At 52.6% G+C, this 22,366-nt stretch overlaps 1 protein-coding gene across 1 annotated transcript in view; it reads left to right on the top strand.

Annotated features, from left to right (window-relative positions):
* The first annotated feature begins 374 nt into the window (after positions 1-374).
* The window catches only part of CHST3 (carbohydrate sulfotransferase 3), a 37,434-nt gene continuing 15,442 nt past the window's right edge, over positions 375-22,366 (top strand). The window contains exon 1 of the mRNA XM_087824359.1: positions 375-463. The gene's annotated coding sequence lies outside the window, so the exon portion shown is untranslated. The remainder of the gene's footprint in view (positions 464-22,366) is intronic.

Genomic DNA, 22,366 nt, shown 5'->3' with positions numbered 1-22,366 from the left:
CACCCCGAGGCCCGGCCGGCACGCACCCGAGCCGAGCCAAGTTCGCCAACGGTTCCCAAGTTGTCGGCGCGCAGGGGTGGGAGCTGGGTGGGGTGAGGAAGAGGAGGAGGGCTCCCCAGGCGCCTTGGCCGCGGTTCAGGAATCCGCCGCCGCCGCTCGCCGCTCGCCGCTCCGGCCCGAGCGGGACGCCAGCAGCGCCGAGCTCTCGCTCGCTCCCCGGGCAGGACGGCGCCCGCCCGGCGCCTCCTCTCGCCCCGCGTGCGAACCGGCGGGGCCGCGCTGCTCCGCCCGCCCCCCTTCCCTCGCTCCCCGCCGCCTGCCCCCGGGGAGGGTGCCGAGCCCGCGCCCCGAGGGAGCTGGTTCCGCCGAGACGGGGGCAAAGCTGGGAGCGGATGCCGCCGGCGCCGGACCCCGGCCGCGGAGAGTCGGACGCGCCCCCGCCGGAGGAGGCTCGGCGGCTGCGGTAAGTGGGGGACCGGAGTCCCAGAGCCGCCTCCGGGGCGCCGGGAGGCCGTCCAGCCGTGCGCCCCCTACCTTCCCTCCCGGTCCCGGCGCGCGCGCCAAACTTTGGAGGAAGAGGGGGCGAAACGCAGGGTCCCGGCTCGGGGAAAACTCCACGCAGGCGCCCGCAGCCTCCACACCCACTGCGCCCCGGTTCGCGGCGGCCGGGTCCACGCCGCTCGGCGTCGCTCAGCCCGCGGCGCCGCGCACACGCTCCGAGCAGGCGCCCCCGGCCGGGCGCACGGGGGACCCGAATGTACCGCCCCGGAGCGCCGCGGCCCCGAGCCTCAGACCTAGCCTGTCCCCCTGCCCTTAGATAAACTCACGGTCTTTGTCTGCTGCCCCTGCTGCCCCCCCCCGAAGAAGCCCCCCCCCCCAAAAAAAAAAGCGATGGGCTTGGGAGGGGCTGTCTTGTCTTTGAAAAGTCGTGGCCAGGACCCCGAGGCCGAGAAGTGGGGAGGGGAAAGCAGACATTGCGGTGCCTTCTCGGGGTTCACCAGGAGCGAGTTTGGTGTGGAAACTCGGTGTCTGGGTGATGTGTCGGGGTGCGCAGCCCTTCCGGAGGCGAGGCCCGGAGAAAGGAGGGAGTGATTCATCAGCTCAGACCTGGCCGCTGGGGTCTGGGAGCCGAGAGGCAAAGGCTGGCGGCCGGTGCTGAGCTGGACAGCTGGGTGGTGGCCCCGACGGGGCCTGCGAGGGAAGCACAAGCCCTTCTTACCCCTGCGGGTGCGCCTCCTCGGAGGGACTTTCCTGGGGCGGGGGGCGGGGGCAGCTGAGAAGATTCCAGGCTTAGGTGTGGCCGTGCAAAACCGAGCCCAAGGTCAGGGAGAAACCAGGGTGGTCCTGAAGCCTTATTTGTTTTCATTGTACCTCAAGTTGTGTTTGTTTTCGGGTGTCCTGAGGCCCCAGGATGCTTCAAGGGTTGTCCTGGACCTAGCACAGTGCCTGGTACTCAGTAAATAGTTGTTTGGCCAATAATGACAGCAGTAATTAATATCTGTTAAGCACTCACTGTGAGCCAAGCCCGGCGGCCTGAGCTGGGTGGGAATTGGTCCTTCTGCAGAAGAAGGGTCCTCAGTGTTTCCAGGGAGCCCTGCCTGACCTGTCTGAGGCAGTGGCTCAAGCAGCTCATTCCATGGTGCCCCGTGGGCTGGCATCGGGGACTTGAGCTTCATCACTGGCATCTGCTCCCCTAAGAGGGGGAGCAGGAAAGTCTTCATTTCTGCAGCTCGCTGAGCCTGAGCGCGTATCTTCCAGGCTTCTGCTGGCCGTGTTGGAGATGGGTCTTGTGCAGGGTCTAGGAGCAGCGTCCTCCAGCAGGGGCTCGGCTCCGTGGTGGCAGCAGGTGGAGGAGCCGTCTCAGTCCCTGTGGGTGCCTCTGGGCTAGCTGGCATGAACTTCCCAAAAGAGAGCAACAGCTCGTGTTCTTGGAACTGTGATTGCAAGCAGTCTTGGGAATGATTCCTGACTGGCACAGGATTAAGAGTGCGCGAGGATGTGGGGCTGCGTAATTGTAAAGAAGAGTGTCATTCCCACCCCTGTCCCTTTGTGACTAGGGTCAGTGTGCAATTCAAGCCTTTAAATGGTCTTAATGCTGAAATTAGCAAAGTATGTGGGCAGCACCCCAGGACTTTGGCTCCAGATGAGAGAGGGAGTGATCTGGGCTTGGCCATCCCCAATTTTAGGTGGGATGCTGCATCCAGTCCCTTCCCAATATCACCTTTCCACCTTAATTATGTCTTCTGTGAATCAAGTACTCCTAATACATTTTCTCACTAAGTAAGCCCTTACATACACCTATGAGGTTAGCATTTTATCACTACCTTAGAGATTAGGAAGACGAGGCTCAGAAAAGTTAAGCACGGTAAGTTTTTCAAGGTCACACACCTGGTGAGGGACAAAGCCAGGATTTGAACCAAGGCAGTCTGACTCTGGACCCATGCTCTCTCCCCCATGCCAGGCTGTTTCTAAGTCCCTACTGGTTCTCCATGGCAACAAGGAAGCAACAGTGATGCAGTACTAGCATGGTCCTGGGCCTCTACTGCAGTTCTCTTTTTCCACACACTCTGCCCAGCCTGGGTTGCACCATGGGCCATGGGAATCAAAGGCTGGGCGGCACCAGGCTGCTAGAGCTTTCCATGTGGATCTGGAGTCAGGACAAAGTGGGGGCTTAGGAGTGATTTCAGAGAGATGTTGCAGTAATTCCAGTGAGAGATAATTCGTGGCTTATCTGAGATGTGGGGACAACGCTGCCACAAGTCACAAGTCACAAGTTTGGGGTTGGAAGAAATTGCCAGGTAAACATGTTCAAATGGATTACTATATTCCTTTCCCTTTTTGGCCCTGACTAGGATAGAAATCTATTACACAGGGAAACCAGCCCCCACCTGCAACATCCTGCCATCACTCACGTGGTAAATATAAAGGGACATGTCACGGCTGTCCTTCTCACCCCTGCACCAAGCACCCCAGAGAGCTGGACTCCTCTGAGGTGTCTGATCCTCAGGAGAGCCAGGGCAGTGGGGTAGGAGGTGGGGGTGACAACCACATGGCTCGCCTGGTCCCCAGCTTGTGCTTCCACACATGGACCCCAGAAAGGGACAGTGGTTACTGTCTCCACTTAACAGATGAGGCTCTGAGAGGTACAGTGGGTGTCCAGGATCCCACTGCTAGGGAACTGCAAGCCATGCTGCTTCAGGACACCCTACAGGCCTTTATGGCAGAGTGTTTTCAGTCTGGTTGGTACTCTATACCCCCGAGGGCTGAGCAGGGGGTCCTTACTGCTCTGGGACAGGGTCCTTACTGCTCTGCCTACCCCCAGCTCTGCCCCCAAAGCCTCGGATACAGGTTTCCATAGTATGGGAAGAGCTGGCAACCTTAAACAAGGAGCCCTGCCCAGTGGCCCCAGGAAGCCCACCTGGGTGTGTTCCGAGACCCTTTGCAGTGCCCAAGTCCCTCTCCCCTCTCCCCACTCCACACTCCCCTGGGGAGTGGACATGCTGTCCAGGATGGGAGTTGGAAGGCGGGGTGGGGAGACACTGCCCCACCCGAGGGACAGGGGCTCTTCATCTTTGGACCCCTGGCTCCATCCCAGTGTTGGACGCATGGAAGTACTTGGGAGCCTTGACAGACAGTAAGCGAAGGCTAGGGACAGGCTGAGTACCTCCGCTGAGAAGTCACAAAGCAAGGGAGCCAGGGGAATCTTAGTCATGGGGATTCAGAGAGAGGTCTCTGTCCTTCATGAAGTCACACAGTAGGAAAGGAGACAGCTCTCCTTTTCATTCCTTCAACAGAAATACTTGTCCTTTTTTCTTCTCTGATGCTAAACAAATGATAAATGCTGTTCGCTCTGCCCTGAGCGCGGGTTCCACAGCCAAGCGTGGGGTGGTCCCTGGCCAAGTGGACAGTTTGCTCCGTGCTTGAAGGTGGACCCCCGCCTCCACTGCCTCAAATCTAGCTGGTTGCTCCTGCACCCCTCCACCCCCACCCCACCCCCAGTGGGAAGGGAGGGGGCAGGCAGGCCCCAGGAGCCCCTGACCACCGGTAACTTCATGGCTCTACACCCCATCCCTCCCTCTCTCTGCTCCCCCCTCCTAGTCTTCCCCACAAAGCTGGCATATGCTGAGGGGTTTTTCTGGGCCCTGGGAAATTTATCACTGGGGTTCCCGAGGACTCTCTGAAAAGGATTTGGAGGAAAAGTGTGGAAAATAAATAAGCCAGTTCCCAGTTCAGCCTCTCCCGAATGCCACAAGTAAACAACCATTTCAGAACCAGCCTAGAGGCTCTGTTTTGGTCTCCCCTCCCCTGGTTACACCTGGCTCACTGGCTGCCTTTTCCAGCTCCCTCCTTCCTGCCCTTCCCAGTCCAGCCCCTCCTCCTTGACTTTGGGAGCTTTAAAAGTCAGGGAGCACACCCACCATTGGCCTGTCCTTGTGCTACAGGACACTGGCACGTTGGCCTGGCAGCTGGGGCAAGAGGAACATGTGGGAGAAAAGATCTCCGGGGGCTGCAGCTCAGCCCCGCTTCATCTGAGTAAGTCTCCCAGCCTTGCCTGCTCAGCGAGGCAGAGGGTGGTCTCTAGTTGGCAAGTTTGGCTTTGATGATGGAGAATGGTGGGGGCTTTTTCAAGTTTTGTGGCATCTGAGGAAGCTTTGGGTCTTAAATATCTGTTTAGAGTAAATGGACCCAAGCTAATTGTCCTTGTGGACCTCCAAGGTGGGGCTCGGATGTGAAGAAACCCTCGAAAACCATACATTTACGTTGTAGGGCTTCTAGACTCACTAGAATGTCAAGGTTCTTTGCTTTTGACCCAAGTCATATCAGCTTAGGGTGCTAGTGGGGTGTCTGTGCAATAGGAATCAAATTTGTGATAACTTAATAACGTCAATTAACTCAATTGACCCACTCTAGAACCCAGCACCCATCGAACCAGGGCTCTGGGGTAGGGGCAGTTTCCTGGCAGGGGTGGAAATTGAGGGCCCCCCTCAGACCCAGGGAGTGGCTGAGGGGCCTCCCCATGGTAGGTGGCTAAGCCAAGTTTGGCCAGCAACTGAAACCGCCGGGATCTGGGGAGCGGGCACTACTACAAGGTTTGGGGTGCTGCCTCTGGGTGGGGAGTCCCTTTGTCCTGCTGCTGCCAAGTTGCAAAGTGGGAATTTGGGGTGAGCGAGCCCCATAGCTTGCAGCCTTGGTGGGAGAGAGATTGCACACCCACATACTCACAGGCCATCACATACATTGTCATGGGCTGAAATACACACACACACACACACACACACACACACACGGAACACTCATTCCAAAACACAAATTATGTAATAATTTAGAGCATGTATACTAAAGCCAGAATGCCTGCAGGGCTGCTTAACAGCTCTGTAACCTTGGGTAAGTTACTTCACCTCTCTGGGCCTAGGTTTCCTAAATAGTAAGAGATGGTAGTAAGTCATAGGTCACAGGTCTGTAAGTGAATTAATATCTGGGAGAGTTTAGAAATGTGCCTATACATAGAGTTAGGCTTCCGATGAAAGTTGTTTCCTAAGCAGGCTGCACAGCTTAGCCAGCTGCAAGCCCCCTCTCCACACTGACCTGTGTTCCAGCCTCCCTGTGTGTGTGGGCATGCCTGTTCATACATGCCGTGCCATGCCTGCGCCTGCGAGCCCACACAGCTACCTGAGACATTTGGCCCTGGGCCTCACCCGCGCTTCCCTCTTCTCCCTTCCTCTCCAGCCGCCTCACCATCTGCAGGATTCTGGAAAGTGCTAAAGTGTCTGAGCCAAAGCAGCCCTATCTGAGGAAATATTTTGAAAACAAACTGAGCCACCCCCTGGCTGAGACTGCACTGATTTTCAGCAAAGAATTTCACAACTCTGATCATGTGGGCAGGCAGGGCTGTGGGGGAATGGGGTGTGGGAGGGGGTGAGGGACGCCTGCCTGTCCTCTGGAGCAGGCCCCATTGCTGCAGGTTTAAGGACAGACTTTCTCGGAAAGGCCCAAGATTAGAACCTGGAATCCATGAGTCAGTCATGAAGGGGAAGTCACCCCTGACCACAAAGGTCAGACACCTTGGCTTATTTTTATTCTGAGAGACTCTACTTTTATTTCACTCTCCCTCATCTCTCTGGTTTTTTTTAATCGTCACCTGAGGATATTTTTCCCATCTCTTTTCAGAGGGCGGGGGAGAGAGAGAAACATCGATGTGAGAGAGAAACATCGATTGGTTGCCTCCCTCACACACCCCGACTGGGGCCCAGGATCGAGCCTGCAACCGAGGTACCTGCCCTTGATCGGGAACAAACCCGAGACCCTTCAGTCCTCGGGCCGATGCTCTAATCACTGAGCCAAATCGGCCAGGGCTGTTCCTCATTCTTTGCATCTGGTACAGGTGCCTAGGGGTAGGGTGCAGAGGAACTGTTGGGGATAGCAGCTCACATGCACAGCACCATTCTTAGCGTCTTTCGGGCCTGTGCTCACTGAGTTCTCCCAGGAAGCTCCGGGAGGTAGGTACCGCTGTTTTTGCCATTTAACAGCTGGGCACACAGAACCAGACAGGCAGAGCAGGTTGCTGGCTTCCCACAGCTGGTGAGTGCAAAGGGGGGTCTGAGCCCTGCAGTCTGGCTCCAGTCAGTGCCCTCAACCTGCTATGGTACCACCTGTGTATGTGTGTGTCCTGCTGTGGCTACAGCCTGAGAGGCTGAATGGCACACAAGAACTTTTTATAGTTTATTTCATAACCGTGGCCAGGGTGTGCCACTGGTTCAGGCCAGGAAGCTCTGGGGAGGCTGCCTTCAGGGGTAGGCATGGCCCCTGTGGGCACCACAAGTGGATGTTTGAGCCTTGCCTTCCCCAGGCTGACCTGGGCAGGGCCTTTCTGATGGTACAGCAGCCTGTGTCACAAAGCTAGCTGATTGCCTCTCTCCTTGGCAATGACATGGTCTCAGGAAGTGGCATAGATAGATGGCAGCAGGAGGGATTTAAATTCATAAAGAGGAACTAGCAGATCGGGGCCTCTGTTTCCCCTATGGCCATTCCAGCAAGACAGAAACCCCACCGTGGAGTGAGCACCGAGCTGCTTGGGACACCTAATGCCCAGGCCCTGTGACCTTCCAGTGAATATTAGCCCCCAGCCTCTTCTTTCACCAGCCCTCACCTTGTACTCAGTATTCCAAGTTTCAAACTGTCTTAATTTCCCAGCCACACATGTCCTGCCCTCTGTAGCCTTTCCAGCTGCTGAGAACTCTCTCCTTCCTCCCTTTATTGTGTCCAGCTCCCATTCATTCTCAGGCCTCAGCTTGGATGTCTCCTTCTGGAAGCCCATCTAGATCAGCAGCCCTCCTTAAGGCTGCCTGCATGTCCCCTGCGTCGCACTTTCCCCTCCTGTGTGGCCACTGCTGGTTTCATGGTCTGTGCTCTCCACTGGGTATGAGCTCTGCAAGGCAGGACAGTGTCTGCCTTGTTCACTTCGTGGCCTCAGTGTTTAGCCAGCCCCGGGCATGTAGTGAGTGTGCATAACTGATTGTGGACCATGAGTGATGGATGTAGTGTGGGGCCCTGGGATGAAGGAGGCCTGGATCTGCCCCTCCAGGAGGTACTGGCTGGGCAGATGGGAAAGTGCCCTTTCTCCAGGATAGGATGCTCTGCTGGGAGTGATCTGTGTCTGGTAGAGGTGGTGGCAATCATGGTGAGTGGGAGGGGGCAACTCATGTGGAACAGAGGCCCTGTGTGGAACAAGGAAGGAATGGGAAAGTGGGACCCTGAATAGATAGCTTCTCATAGTCATTACCCTATGGGTGCTGGGCTAAGAGCCCAAGGATAGGCCTCAAACTCTCCGAGAGGCCCCTGTGAATTAGGTGGACTGGTGGGTGGTTGCACTAGGTATGGGCCCCACTACTCAACCCCACCAGCAAGTGCTTCTTACTCCTGTCCTCTTTGTGAACCGATCTCTGTTCAGCCTCTCTAGGGTTCAGCCCTGACTCCCAGGCAATGGAGGCCTTCAATGGCTGAGTCCTAGCCCCTGAGCAGAGAGAAGGAAGCCCAGCTGGCAGGCTGCCTCCCTGGGGCCCCCTGGGGGTGGTTCCAGCTGCAGCCCTCAAGCTGTCCTCACAGAAGTAGTGGGGCCCCGAGTACGTCATTCTCCCCGACACAGCCAGGGAGCACACATGAGGGTGCTGTGGCCTGGGCATTGCCTATCCAGGTACTGCATACCTACTTATGCTTGATACTATGCAAGGTGGAGCGAGGGTAACAGAAGGCACCCCTAGGCTAGGAGAGAGGACAGGCACAAAGGTGGACATGAAGGAAGACTTGGGGAAGGCTTCATGGGAAGCTGGGCACTCCAGTGCAAGAAGGGAACCTGGGCAAAAGCACAGGATGGGAAAGTTCATATCACATGCAGGGATGGTGAGGAATCTAGCTGGACTGAACAGTAATTTGTAGGATGTACAAAGGAGAGAGAGAGAGAGAGAGAGATGAGGCAGGACAGAGTTGTTGTTACATATGTAGGTTCCAGAGCCAGGCTGCCTGCATGGAAATGAAACTGGACACAATGGGCCTGGGCTGCCTATCGCCATGAGCCAATTAAGCAGAGACAGGGTTGAACGATATATGAGCGTTTATTCCAATAATGCCAGCAGTATGGGGGGAGCAGCAGGATTTGTCCAAATAAAATCTGCTCTCCTCTCCCCTTACTAGCTGGCTGATTATATAGGGATAAGGAATGAAGGTGGGGGTAGGGGGTGGCTGCAGGGTATGAGTCTTCTAGGAACTTGAAGTCTGATAACAAGATAGTTAATTTTCAATGGTGTTCAAACTCAGCTCCACCAGTTCCTGGAATCTGAGAACGGTCAGCATTCCTGAGGCAAACTCCTGGAGGGGGGGTCAGGCTCCAGGCACAGCAACCAAATCAAAGTGCATCCTGTCCTTTGTCTATTCTCAAAATTCATTTTCTTTTTTGAGCAATGGACCCAGCCCAGCCCCAAGGTGACTCTTATCTTTTTACAGCTCTACTTTTCTTCTTGTAGCACATCCTCCAGTTTCCCAGTGTCTGTAGGAAAACTTTTCAATCTTCACCCGAGGATATTTTTTCCATTGCTTTTCAGAGAGAGTAGACGGGAGAGAGAGGGAGAGAGAAACATTGATGTGACAAAGACACATCGCCTCCCGCACAAGCCCCTACTGGGACTGGGTTTCGAGCCTGCAACAGAGGTATGTGCCCTTGACTGGAATCGAACCTGGGACCCTTAGTCCTCAGGCCAACTCTCTAATCACTGAGCCAAACCGGCCAGAGCTATAGGAAAACTTCTTATCTATAGTTAGTAAGATAAATAACCATTAAACACCCGTGCTCCTATTCCTATTAGGTGCCCTCCCCCCTTTCACAATCACAGTCAACAGAGCATGATCAACATCTCTACCTCCAACAGAAACATTGCTCCTCACTTACTGGCTGTGCAACCATGACCAGGTTGCTTAACCTCTCTGTGCTTCAGTTTTCTCATCTGTAAAATTGAGGTCCTAACAGTATCCACCGCTTGGGAATGATAGGAAAATAAAGTGTGTTTCTATATAGTGTTTAGAGCAGAGCCTGGCACACAGTGAGCATCAAGAAGAGATATTATCCTTTTTTAAAAATACGGCTAGAAAAGTAATTGAGGTCAGATTGAAGAGGCCCTTGAATGTCATAGTTTCCATTTGCTAAGCATCTTCTGTGTGCCAATCACTTTACAGATGTTCTCACTAAGCCCCACACCACCTAGCAAAGCTGTTAGCAATGTCTCCATTTTACTGATGAGGAAACTGAGGCTCAGAGACGTAGAGTAGCCACCCAAGGTTGCTCAGCCTGGAGGAATCAGAGGCAGTGATGAAACCAGGTCTGTCTGGTCTTCCCTCAGTGTAAAGATTAGATGTGACCGAGCAGCATGAGGGTGTGCCCTAGGCTAGGGTTGCAGCCAAGAGCAGAGCATGGACACTGTAGCTATGCGTCCCTGGGGCAGGGGGTAACAGGGGAGATGTTGGGCAAGCCTGGAGGGCAAGGAGATGGGAGGCCCTGAGGCCACAGCACACAGCTCACCATTCAGATCCCAGGGGCAAGCACTGAGTCATTTTGGGAAAACATGACATCACTGAGTCTGTCTGCTGCCCACCTGCCAGTCTGCCCTCTGTGGTTCTCCTGGTGACCTCGTGCCCAAAGTCCTGCAAGGGGACCCTCATACCCCAGGTGGCAGGACCAGGTCAACTCCCCAGCTTCCTGTCCTGGGTTCTGCTCCCCATCGCTGTTTCCCACTTTCTCATCCCTTCCCTCCCTACCTGGGGTCTCCACCCCCACTCACAAACCCAGCTGAGGCAGGAGCTTCTGGAAGTCGTAATGGGCATGAAGAGCTTCCAAAAGGGCCTCCATGCCAGACCTCCAATTGGAATTCTGGGTGGGGAGGGCACAGCTCGGGAGACTGGTTGAGCTGTTAGAGCTACTTTTCCTTTGCTAATGATGCCTGCTATTCTCTTGGAATCACTTTTTAAAGGAAAGCCTGTTTGAACTGTGTGCCCAGCACTACGCCAGGTCCCAGCGTCCTCTGCGTTTCTGGAAGGTACCGTTGAGTATCTGGGAGCCCTTTATGTACTAAGCTTCCTCAGGTTGAGTGATTTATTTGCATCAATTGGATTGCATGAGGTAGCTCCATTTTTCAGATGCCAACACTGAGGCCCAGAGAGGTTAGGTGACTTATCCAAGGTCACACAGCCAGAATTCAAACCCTCAGCTGTCTAACTCTAGATGTGCCCGTGCTCTTAGCCACTTCACAAATGAAGCCACCAGAGCATAGCAGGAGGTGGAATGCACTGAATGTGTGCACACAGACAGGAAGTGCCAGGGCGATTTCATCTCAGTGTGTGGTCACTTACCAGAGCTCCTTGGAGAGTGTGGATCCATTCAGGAGGTGGCAGAGAGTGCTCAGCCCCTGGCCATGCAAACCCTGCTGGCATGGCCTTTTGGGGGGAGACTCTCCCTTCTGGAAGGAGCACAGGAGCTCAGGGAGCCCCTGTCCTGTTTTCGGTGGGCCAGACCCGGAAAAGGAGTTTGAGTCAAGCCAGGGGCGAGTGCCAGCTTCCTCAGCCCAGTCTGTTGGCACAGGATGTGGGGCTGCCACAGTTGCCACTACAGCTCCCTGCATTCTATGCCACCTGCCCTGCAGCACCCCAAAGGAGGGGCCTGTGACCAGCCCTGCACTGAGTCGAGGGAGGGGCATGATTATCCCCATTTTCCAGGTGAGGCTTAGAGGTTTTCTGGCTCTCTGAACTCCCTGAGCCAGAAAGGGGAGGAGCCGAGACTCACGTCTTTCTGGAGAGAGAGACAGAGACAGAGACGGAGACAGAGAGCCTGCCCTCTGCCCTTGAGCAGTGCAGGCTGGCTCTGTTCTCAGGCTTGCATTTCTGATTCATTCTGCAGTTCCCCAGTCCCTGTGTTGAGGGGCAAATGACCCTCTGGGGTGAGACAAAAGCTCTGATTTCAATTAGGCCATGAGTCACCATTTTTCCAGAAGCACTTTTAAAGCTATAGGAGCTCTCCCCAGGCTTCAGGTTGGGGGGCAGGTTTCTTCTCTGAGCCCCTGCCAAGTGCCAACCTCACCCTGGTCCTGGCAGTGCCTGTCCCCGGAAAGGCCTGGAAACAAAGGACCTCGGTGATTATCTAGCCTGTGATGGGTTGCCTTGCTCTCAATGGACAGGTGCCAGACTCCCAGAGCTCTGAGGGTCTGCAGCCTTTAGGGGTCCCTCACCCCCTTTCATGTCCAAGTCCCACGTGCTTAGCACAATTTTAGTTGCCCTTCCCAACGATATCTGGGAACTCCTCAGAACCCCACAGTCTGCAGGGCGACTCCTCCTGATACTGCCCCTCAGCCCCCAGGTACCCTCAGGCCTTGGGGTGGCCACTCCTCCCTCTACAGAAGGGAGGGGATCCAAGCCAGGCACTCCCTCCTCCTCAGTCCCAGCCCAGTCACTACAGTCATTCTGGAGAGCTGCCCCTTTTCTCGCAGAGAAAGTAGACTTCTTAGGCTGGAGGGGCGGTTTTGCTTCTCAAGGCCCCCAAGCCTTCCTCTCCAGTTTTACCTCTGCTTACACTCAGAGGCCTTTTAAAATCACTTGTCCAAAATGAGAGAATCTTGCCTCTACTTCTACAGGTAGCAAACTGGTACTTGCTTTTATTTTATTTTTTTAGTTTGATTAAATTTTATAAAATAATACATGCCCATGGTACAAAATTGGAAAGGTAAGAAAAAAGGCATATGGTAAAATCTCTTTCCCATGCCTGCCCTAGACACCCAGGCCTCTCTACAAAGGACACCAGCATTATCAGTTTCCTGTGTGGAAGCTGCTTTTAAATTGTCCAGTTTTGAAGCAATTAAGATCGTACTTATTGGGCGTTCTGTTCCACCACTAGTCAAACTGAGGCACAACCTGGAAAATAGGTGCAGAGTCTGGCCCTGTCCACAGCTGTTCGTGTGACCACTGCCTGGGATCATTGCTAAGCACCTGCTCCCTCCCAGGCTGTGCCCTCGTCTCAGCCCCCACCCTCGGTAGTCACCTTTGACTCCATCCACATGACACACAACCAAGGCCCTCACGTCCCTCATCCCCTGCTATCCCAGCAGCTTCCAAGGTGGCATTCCCAGATTCCTGGTGAACTCTGTTCCTGGCTGTTCCTTCTTCATTTTCCCTTCTTGCCTGGCTGCGCAGGGGCCTGCAGCTGGGCCTATGGGGTAGAGGCCTGGCCATGGTGCTCTGACCAGACCGTGCTGCCTCTTGGCCAGACTATGTTCAAGGTCCCCTCCGTGTGGGGCTCACACACGCAGGGCCCACCCTTCACTCCCAGCCCTGAGTGTGACCCGAGGCCTCCCTTGCTACCCTGTCTCTTTTCCTCCCGTCCCATCCTCTCTTCTCCCCTCACCACTTTGCCAAGCACCCTTTTTGCACCCTTCCCCCCTTCCTTTCTTCTTTCCTTCGTTAGTTATTTCGTGCGTGAACTCTAATGCAAAATGGAAAGTGATAAGAAGGGTCCGAGGTAGAGAAAGAAATAGCGCCAGGAGAGCAATGTACTTTAGGTTTGAATCAGCAGACCTTGCCCTTCAAACTCCTGCCTAGCACCTCTAGCTGGGTGGCCTTGGGCAGGTGGCTTAGCTTTTCGGAACCTCCCTTTCTCCTCTGGATAATGACAGAGAGGGCGGTGGTAAGGATCCAGGCTGTGCCCAGGGCCCTGGGAGAGCTGAGAGGTGCAAAGGGCTTTCTAAGGAGGAGAGCGTGACAGATTGGGGGGGGGGGGCAGTCCTCCCCTGGGGGGTTGATTATGGCTGTGAGGGCTGGATCAGGAGGGCTCTGGTCCATGTGGGGTCAGCCTTGGGTAAAATTTGGCCAGGCACAGATGGGGAAAAGGTGGCCCTTGGGACTGCCTTCCCTTTTCTGTATTTCCATATAAAGGTGGACCCTCGGTTTTGTATCTTTTTAAGTAATGACTTTATTGCTTTTATAATAATGATAGATGCTTAGTATGCAAAATTCAAGTAAAACGGACAAGTACAGAGAAGAAAGCAACAAATCACCCCTCAATCCCACCACCCAGAGGTCACGGGCATTTGCTCCACACACTTCTCTGGGCACGTGGAGAAAGCAGGAGAGGGACAGAAGTTTTATACACGTGGGGAATGCACAATTTAATCTAACTCTAGGCCAGAGCTGTAAAGAGGCCGTCCCGTCTGCCCCGAGAGCAGCCCCTCTTATCTGTTCCCTGCCTACACGAGCACGTCCTGTGGGGCAGGGAACTCATGCCACCATGATCTTTCAAACCTCTTGATCCAGACATTTAAAAGGGGATCTGGTTGACATTAGTCCAGTCCGGCTGGAGAATGGTGGCTTTCAGTCTTTTTGTTTTGTTCAGTCAAAACCTCAGACAGAGACACACAACTGAAACAAGTCTTATGAAACCCATATGTCCTCATTACACGTGATGCACTCTGATGTTTCCTGTTCTACACAATTGTGTCCTACTTTATTCAAAAGCCAAAGCTTGTCTGATCTACCAAATTGATTGCACAGCTAAAGTTGGAAAAATATCGCTCCAGAACAGCGATTTTCAAACGTTAGTGTGCATCAGACTCACCTGCCAAGTTTGTTGGAACAGCCTGCTGTGCCCAGCCCCCGAGATTCTGGCTGAGGAGGTCTGGGGGGCCCGGGAATGTGCATTTCTAACCAGGCTCCCAAGGGCTGTTGCTGGCCCAGGACCCCACTTTGAGATCCCACCTTCCTAGAATGGCCTTTGAGGTGATGTACTCCTTTGGAAGAGACTACCAGAGGATTGCTCTATTCAACAGATGAGAATTGCTAATGGCTAGCACAAGAAGTGTGGGTCTCCAATATTTTTTAGGATATTGCTCAGGCACTGCCTTTGGGATCTTAAACCCCACCCTCCTGAAATCCAGCTCCCACTATTAATATCAAGTGCTGAATGTAGGAAAGGTCTGCTAAGCAAAGGGACATTTATGCCCAGCCCTGGTTGAATTACCTGCCTCTTAAATCCCAAGCCCACAGAACATAAAACCCTCCCAGCCCCTTTGAAAACACTGTTCTTCTATAGGCAATGAAAGGTGCCATTTACCGTGTGGATTTCACCTTTCTGGGGTTTTTTTTAGAGGGAAGAAAGTGGGTCAAGCATGACCACCCCGAGGGGAAAGCTGTCCCCCCTCACCCCGGCTCTGCAGGGTCTGGTGGGCTTCACGGGCTGTTTCTGGATTTCCAGCTTTAACTGGAACCTCTTCCTAGCATTGTAGCTGAGCACCCACATCAGCACCCGGCTTTCCAGCCTGCTGACTTCTGAGACTGGCCTATGTTCTAAGCTGCCTCTGCTCTTCCAACAGCCCCCACCCCTAATCCTCCCCGCTCGTAGCCTGGGGCCCCCATGGCCCCCTCCCCAGCCTTGCCTCCTCCAGAAGCCAGGCCTCAGCTGGGAGCAGCCTCGGGAGGGAGGGAAGTGTTAAGTGGGCACAGAGCCCCTCTGTTCTGTTAACAATGGCCCGTTGATGGCTGAATTCTGCCCAGTCGGCCCCCTTGACTGGACTTTGGGGAGGAGGAAGGACTCCAGCCCCCCAGGCGGCCATTTCTGGGTGTGAGGTTGATTCAGAGGCCTCAGCCTGTCTGCCCACAGAACCTCATTCTTCAGGCCCTGGTGCAGCAGCAAGAAACCCTCTCACCCCTCCTACCCCATCCCAGGGGCAGTTGGGGCCCCAGGAGTGATTCAGTTCAGTCTAGTCCAACAGTCATCTATTGAATAGCTCCTGGGCACTGAGGCTCGGTGCTAAGTAGCTGGGGAATAAGAATAACTGCTAACATGAATTCAGTGCTTATAGTCACCCCCACCCCTGACTGCCCCACAGAGTCCATTGGGAGCTTATAAAAATTCCAGTGCACAACCCCCCCCCCCCCCCCCGCCCAATCTTCAGGAGTGAACCCAGGCACTGATAATTTGTAAAAGATTTCAAAGTGACTCTCATGCCCAGCTGAGTGAAGCATCATGGGCCTCCTGTCCGTTAGACAGTGCTAAGCATTTACCCTGTAGTATCCCACTTCATGAGGTGGGTGCCTGTGAGGGGCTGAATAATGCCCCCCCAAGATGTCCATCTATGAATCCGCCGCACCTGTAGAAACAGCACCTCACATGGAAGAAGGGACTTTGCGGTGTGATTAAGGATTTTGAGATGGGAAGATGCCCCCGGATTACCCAGTGGGCCCAATGTAATCATAAGGGTCCTTATGGGAAGGAGATTTACTGCAGAAGAGGTTAGAGTAATACATCAAGACAGAGACTCAACCAGCCAGTGCTGGCTTCAAACATGGAGGAAGGGGCCATGAGCCATGGAGAGCAGGCAGTCTCTAGATGCTAGAAAAGGCAGGAAGCCTAGAGCCTCTAGAAGAAACAGGCCTGCCGACACACCTTGATTTTAGGCCAGAGAGACTGATCTTGGACTTGGACTTCTGTGTGACAACAGCCTTAGAAGACTAATAAAGGGCTGCTAACCCTGTCTACAGCTGAGGCAGTCACCTGGGATCACACAGCTGGTGAGTGGTAGAGTTGGACCAGGAAGAACTCGGGTGTGTCTGACCCCCTAATCAGTGTTCTCTGCACCTCACCACACTGTCCCCCTTTGCAACCAGGCAGACCTGGGCTCAGATCCCAGCCCTGCCATGTTCTATCCTTGTGTCCTTTGCTAATGGTGTGGCCCATTTGGCCAGAGGGAGGCTGTGGGGCAGGGGGAAGGAGAGTGTGGAGACCAGTTGGAAAGCGAGGGCGGGCCAGGTTGTCCCCAGGTGGAATGCCGTGTGGAAGAGTTTGAAATTGATTCTGGAGAAATGGAGCCTGCAGGACGCTGTCCTGGTCTCCTCCGCTGCATTTCATGGTGTCATCTCAGGCATGCTCAGTTTTGGGGGTCTGGCCTGCACGCAGCTGCCTTGTAGAAATGCAGCTTCGGGGCCAGGAGCAGCATTCTATTCATTGTTCCCTGCTGTCAGCAACAGCTGCTTATCTGGGACGGCCAGTGGGCTCCCATTTCCTGGGAGATGAAATATGGCCTTGTGCCTCCAAAGCATGTTTCTTTCAAGGCTATCAGAACCTTGTATTTGGAGGAGCTTGAGACATTAAGAGGTCCAGAGAGTTGTCCAAAGTCGCACAGCAAGTTGGTGACAGGTCCTGGCAGATCAGCTCCTGGCCAGGACTCTGAGCTGCCCACTGCTGTACAGCTCTGATTTTTGGCTAACTGCTTGCTCAGTGATACAGCAGAGGGGTTGAATTCATGGACTCTGAGCCAGACTGCCCACGTTCAAATCCAAGCTCTCTACCTTGCCACTGAGGACAAGTTGTTTGCCTCTGCTGGTCTTAGATGGAGGCTGTGGTTATTATCTAAGAAGATGCTGCGGTACCTTCTTCACAGGTTGTTCTCAGGACTGAATACCTGTATGTGTGTGAAGTGTTCAGAACGTGCCTGGTTCATTAAGGACTCGGCAGATGAATTTAGTTATTGAATGTGAGCCTTTAGCATCTGTAGGTTCACTAGATACTTTCCCAAATGTTTGCACTTTTAAAAAGTTCCACCTGAGTTCTTCAAACCCTTCTCCTCCTCCTTGCCTGGGACCTGCAGAATTTCCATAAAGCAGCCTGAAGCTCGCTTTGCCCCTTGTTAAGTCCCACCAGCAGTTCAGAGATAACCCAGAGGTGCCCAAGTCTCACCAACCCTTGAGTGCCGGTGTTGCACAGTTAGCATGGTGCCCAGATCGCCTTCACTCCAGGCCTGTGCCTGACTGGCCTGCTGAGGTCTCCCAGGGACTCCATGCCTGCTCCCAGCTCCTCTCTAACTAGGGCTCCCACCAGGTCTTCCCGTTGATGGAGGGGTCGGATATCATGTTGTTCCCTCCAGAGTCCTGTACCCCTCTTTTTCTTTCCCCTACTGTGAGGATGGGACTTCCTTCTCAAGTACTACTTTCTCACTCGGCCTCCCCCTCAAAGAGTCCCCAAGCCTGTCCTTATGTGAATGGACCCAGGAGGGCCACCAGTCCATAATTCTACAAAACGCCAAACTCGGAGTTGTAGTTTGGATTTAACCAGTTCTCTCTTCTGCCCCAAGAAGATCATTCTGCTCAGTCTTATTACCCCCTCTAGCTCCATTTTCCGAAGATCTCTTTAAACCCTGCCTAGTGTGGTGGGAGCTAGTTTCCTTTTCCTTTCAATTAAATGTTTTAAGTTTTGAGATGATTATAGAAATAATACAGAGAGATCCCATGAGCCCATTATCCAGCTTCCCCTGATGGTAATATCTTAGAAAACTCTAGTTCAATATCACAACCAGCATACCAACACTGATACAGTCAGATACAGACCATTCCCTTCACCATAAGGACCCCTTGTGTTGCCCTTTTATAGCTCTGCCCACTTCCCTCCCACTCCAGCCCTTCCTTAACTCTTAGCCATACTAATTTGTTCTTCTCTTATAATTTTGCCATTTCAAGAATGTTATAAAAATGGAATCATGCAGCCCTGGCCGGCGGGCGCAGTGGTTAGAGCGTCAGCCTGTGGGTTCGATTCCCGTCAAGAACAGGTACCTGGGTTGCAGACTCGATCCCCGGCCCTGGGGGGGGTGCGCGGGAGGCAACCAATCGATGTGTCCCTCTCACATCGATGTTTCTCTCCCTCTCTCCCCCTCCCCTTCCCTTCCTTCCACTTTCTCTCAAAGAATCAGTGGGAAAAAATCCTCAGGTGAGGATTAACCAAAAAATGAAAATAAAAGGAATCATACAGTATGTAACCTTTGAGACTGTTTTTTTTCACTCAACTCAATACCCCTGAAATCCATCCAAGTTGCTGTGTGTAGCAACAATTTGTGCCTTTTTCCTGCTGGGTAGTGTCCATGGTGGGATCCCAGTCCCTGGCACAGAGCTTCCGAAACCTTGTGACCTCCTGAGTGATGAGAGCATTCGCGGCACCTCTCGTTCTAACGAGGCAACTCGGGTTGGGGGTGAGGGGCAGCTTTATGGGACTGAGCCGTGACCCGGGAGACTGTCCCTACATAGACAGGTGTCAGAATTTAGTCAGACTGTAGCACAACCTACACTTTGTCAGAGGCTTGCTTGGTTGTCGTAGTGGGGGGAACCCACACATTTGGTGACCAGAGTCGTGTTCTAGGTAAAAGTAAAGGAGACACACAGGGAAGAAACACGACGGGGAAGAACTGGGTTTTCCCTACACAGGAAGCAAAAAAGCCTGAGTTTTCCCCTCTACAACACGGTATAGGGGAGCAGGTTTTAAATGGACTCCACAAACACAAGCCTGGAAACTCCCCCAAGCACTTACGTCCTGAGTAAAGCAAGGACCACAGGCCTGTTCGTCCAGCGTCCAGCATCGTCCCTGGCCAGCAGGAGATGACAGCCCCCTGCCAGTTTGGCTGCTGAGCGATGCACACGCAGGCGGGTGCTCTGCTCCGAGAGGCTCAGGAAGCTGGGTGCTCTAAGACATGGCTCGCAATCTTTCTGATTCTAGGTTAGAATCACCTGGGGAGCTTTAAACGCTCATGCCCAAGCCATACCAGACCAAGTCAGTCATAACTCTTGGGGTGGCACCCAGGCCTCAGTGATTTCGGAAACTCCCAGGTGATTCTCACCTGCTGTCAGGATTCCAAAGCAGTGCTCAAGCTGACGCGGCAGAGGCACCACAGCCACACTGCCCCTCTAGCCAGGGCAGTCGTCACCAGGCAGTCCCAGCACTGTCCCTCTGGATATCCACCTGCCTTTCCAAATACAACACTCCAGGCAGCCGCTCCCAATTGATTAGCCTTGGCCGGGGCTTTTGAAATTGATTTGCCCTCCCAGCTGGGAAGCCTGAACGTGTTTGGCAAGGGCCATGTCCAGGTGTTTCCAGGCCGCGGAAAATAAGCTTGACCTCAGACTTAATCTCATCGCAGTGCTCCAGGCAGCCAGGCCCAGCCTGTTGGCTTGAACTCGTGGGATGGAAACGATTTGCTCTCCTCAGCTCAACAGCGTTCTTTGGTTCAAGATGCTGTAGCCTGGTACACTCCCCATCTTTGTCAAGCCCCTTCGCGCTTGAGCTGGGTTAAGTTCATCACAAGTTTCTTAGGCAACTTGTCATTAAAGTAAATTGTAAGCGCTAACTGTACAGTAAGTCCTCCCTTAATGTCATCAGTAGGTTTTTGGAAGCTGCGACTTGAAGTGAAACGATGTATAATGAAGCCAGTTTCACCACAGGCTAATTGATTATAAACGTGAGTTAAGTTCCTACGGCACGTTTCTGGCCACAAAAACATCACCAGACTTCTAAATAAAGACACCAAACATTTCTAATATTAAACTGAATTAAGTGTGAGCTATACATACATTTAAGAAAGATTCCTAAAAACAAATAAGATAATTATTTTCTGACCCGCTTATTCCAGTTCAGGGTCTCGGGTGGCGGAGCCTGTTCTGGCAGCTCAGGGTGCAAGGCTGGCCTCCCCCCTGGACAGGACACCCTTCCGTGGCAGGCGCGTACACACACACACACTGACACAGACCATCGAGACACGCCAGTCACCCCACGTGCACATATTTGGGACATGGGAGGAAACTGGAGGGCCAGAGAAAACCCAAGCAGACATGGGGAGAATGTGCTAACTCCACACGGACATGGCTCCAGCTGGGAATCAAATTTTTCATGACATTGTAATGAGATGACGTTGAACGAAATGACGTTATTCAAGGACTTGCTGTACAGGGCAATAGATTGGAACACAACTCCATACACTCTTTTTATTTCAGTTTATTTTATAACTACTTCCTTTTATTTGGAAAAGATAATAAATAAAAATGGTAACAAATTCAAAGGGTATAAGTGAAAAGTGGGTCCCCATTCTCACCCCTATTTCTCAGTTCCCTCAACCACTCGTGCCAATTTCTTGTTTCTCTCTCTAGAGATATTCAAAGCATGTCCCAGCATTCAGGGAAATGTCCCTGTTTTTACAGGTGGTAGTACACCACACACACTCTTGCCCCTCATTTGTATCACTCATCGCTTGAACAGCATTTCACATCAGCCCCTACCTCTTTCTTTGTAATCATTACAGAGTATTGCACGATAAATGTACTATCATTTATCTAACTAGTGTTTGGATTTTTTGGTGGGCTTTTTTGCCTATTCACAGACATTAAAGTCATTTTAGTCTTTTGCAATTATAAACAGTTTGCTGTTGTGCGTGTCCTTATAATTGTGCAAGTGTATCCACAAAATTAATTCCTGGAAGTGTAGTTCTAGGGTTTCCACAGGGCTGAAGAGAGTACATATTTAAAACTCTGATGGTTTTGCTAAATTTTCCTTCAAACAGACACTCCTATCAACATCATGAGAGAATCCTATGTGTTAGGACAGGCTAGGCTATGTTGCAGTAACAAATAGACCCTCACATCTCAGTGGCTTAGCACGGCAAAGGCTTGGTTTTCACTTGCATCACATCTGATGCAGGTTGGCTGGCTCTCTAAGCAGCAACTCAGGATCTGGGCTGCTTCCAGCTTGTGCTAAGCCAGTTGGCACATGCAGCCTCCAGTGTTGCCACAGCAAGAGAGGGAGGGCCAGGGGAAATGTGTGGGATCATTGTAAGGACCAGGACTTGAAGTGGCTTACATCACTTTAACCTGCATCCCACTAATCAGAACCTGGTCATGTGGCCTCCACCTAACTGCAAGGGAGACTGGGGAAGGCGGAGGGCATGTGGGCACTTGCTGAGCACCAGGCTGCTTCCCCAAACTTCACCCGCACAGTATTCTATAGAACAGTTTGTTCTTCAATCTAATATGTGGAAAAATGGCACCGCATGTTGTCCCAATTTGTCCTCATATGCTTTCTTAGGGCACTGGCTCAACCTTTCTCTGTTCTAATACCCATAGCAGATTGTGTTCACACTCAAGACACACTCCAGTGGACTTGCCCACATTTTCCAAAAACCCAAAAAAACATTTTGTGGGGAAGCCCGGAGACTTTTTAATTTTGGCTCTTGTTCATAAAAACATATAAAGGCATGTGAGTAATAACATAAAATTAGCCACGTAAAGGTCCGTGCCAGCTGTGGTGCGGAGTGGATTGGCACTTGTTCTGTGCAGTTTCCTAGGCTCTCTGCTGCTCCACCTCCTCTCTCGTTCAGGAAAGTGCAAGCCAAGAGAGGGGAAAGGTGGAATTATGAGAATCTTGCATCCATTGCAGCTCTTTTCAAAAAGCAGTGTCTTTGGCAAAGTTGGGTACATGAATACTGTTCTTAGTAACCTCACCATTAATTGTAACCTGTGGTATTTTGTTCAGTAAAGGGCTTTATCGGCTAAATGAAAGGCTTAAGAGGATGGCTGTACAAGATTCATGTGTTTGAATGGAGGGTTTATGTGAGAAGAGACTTGGGATTTGGGCTGGCATTGCTGGGTAGAATGCTGAACTAAGAGGTGCTGAGGAATTCTGTTTGGTAGCCACTAAGGATCCTATCAAGTTGGGAGGGCAAACTGGTTTTATCTCACATGCCAACTCTAATGGATTGGCACTGCACTGAGAAGGCTTGTGAGGCTACACCTACTCTCAGCTGAAGAGGATGGTGATTGATCAGTGATGTCTGCTCCAGGCACAGGACTGCTGAGTGTTGGAATGTGTGCCATGTATTTGCCATCCCTGTGCTGAAGGGTCTTGAGTGGGCTAAGCTATGAGAGTCAAGGTGATAAAGCTGGGCAGGGCCACCACTAACCTAGGAGACAGAGCTACTAGTAGTTCAAACATTGTTCCCATCCAGTTGTATGCCATGGCCAAGCACTTCCCCTCTCT

The sequence above is a fragment of the Miniopterus natalensis genome, chromosome 14, assembly GCF_054644295.1.
Source record: "Miniopterus natalensis isolate mMinNat1 chromosome 14, mMinNat1.hap1, whole genome shotgun sequence".
Taxonomy (NCBI): Eukaryota; Metazoa; Chordata; class Mammalia; order Chiroptera; family Miniopteridae; genus Miniopterus; species Miniopterus natalensis.
This window is presented reverse-complemented; position numbering and strand designations above follow the sequence as displayed.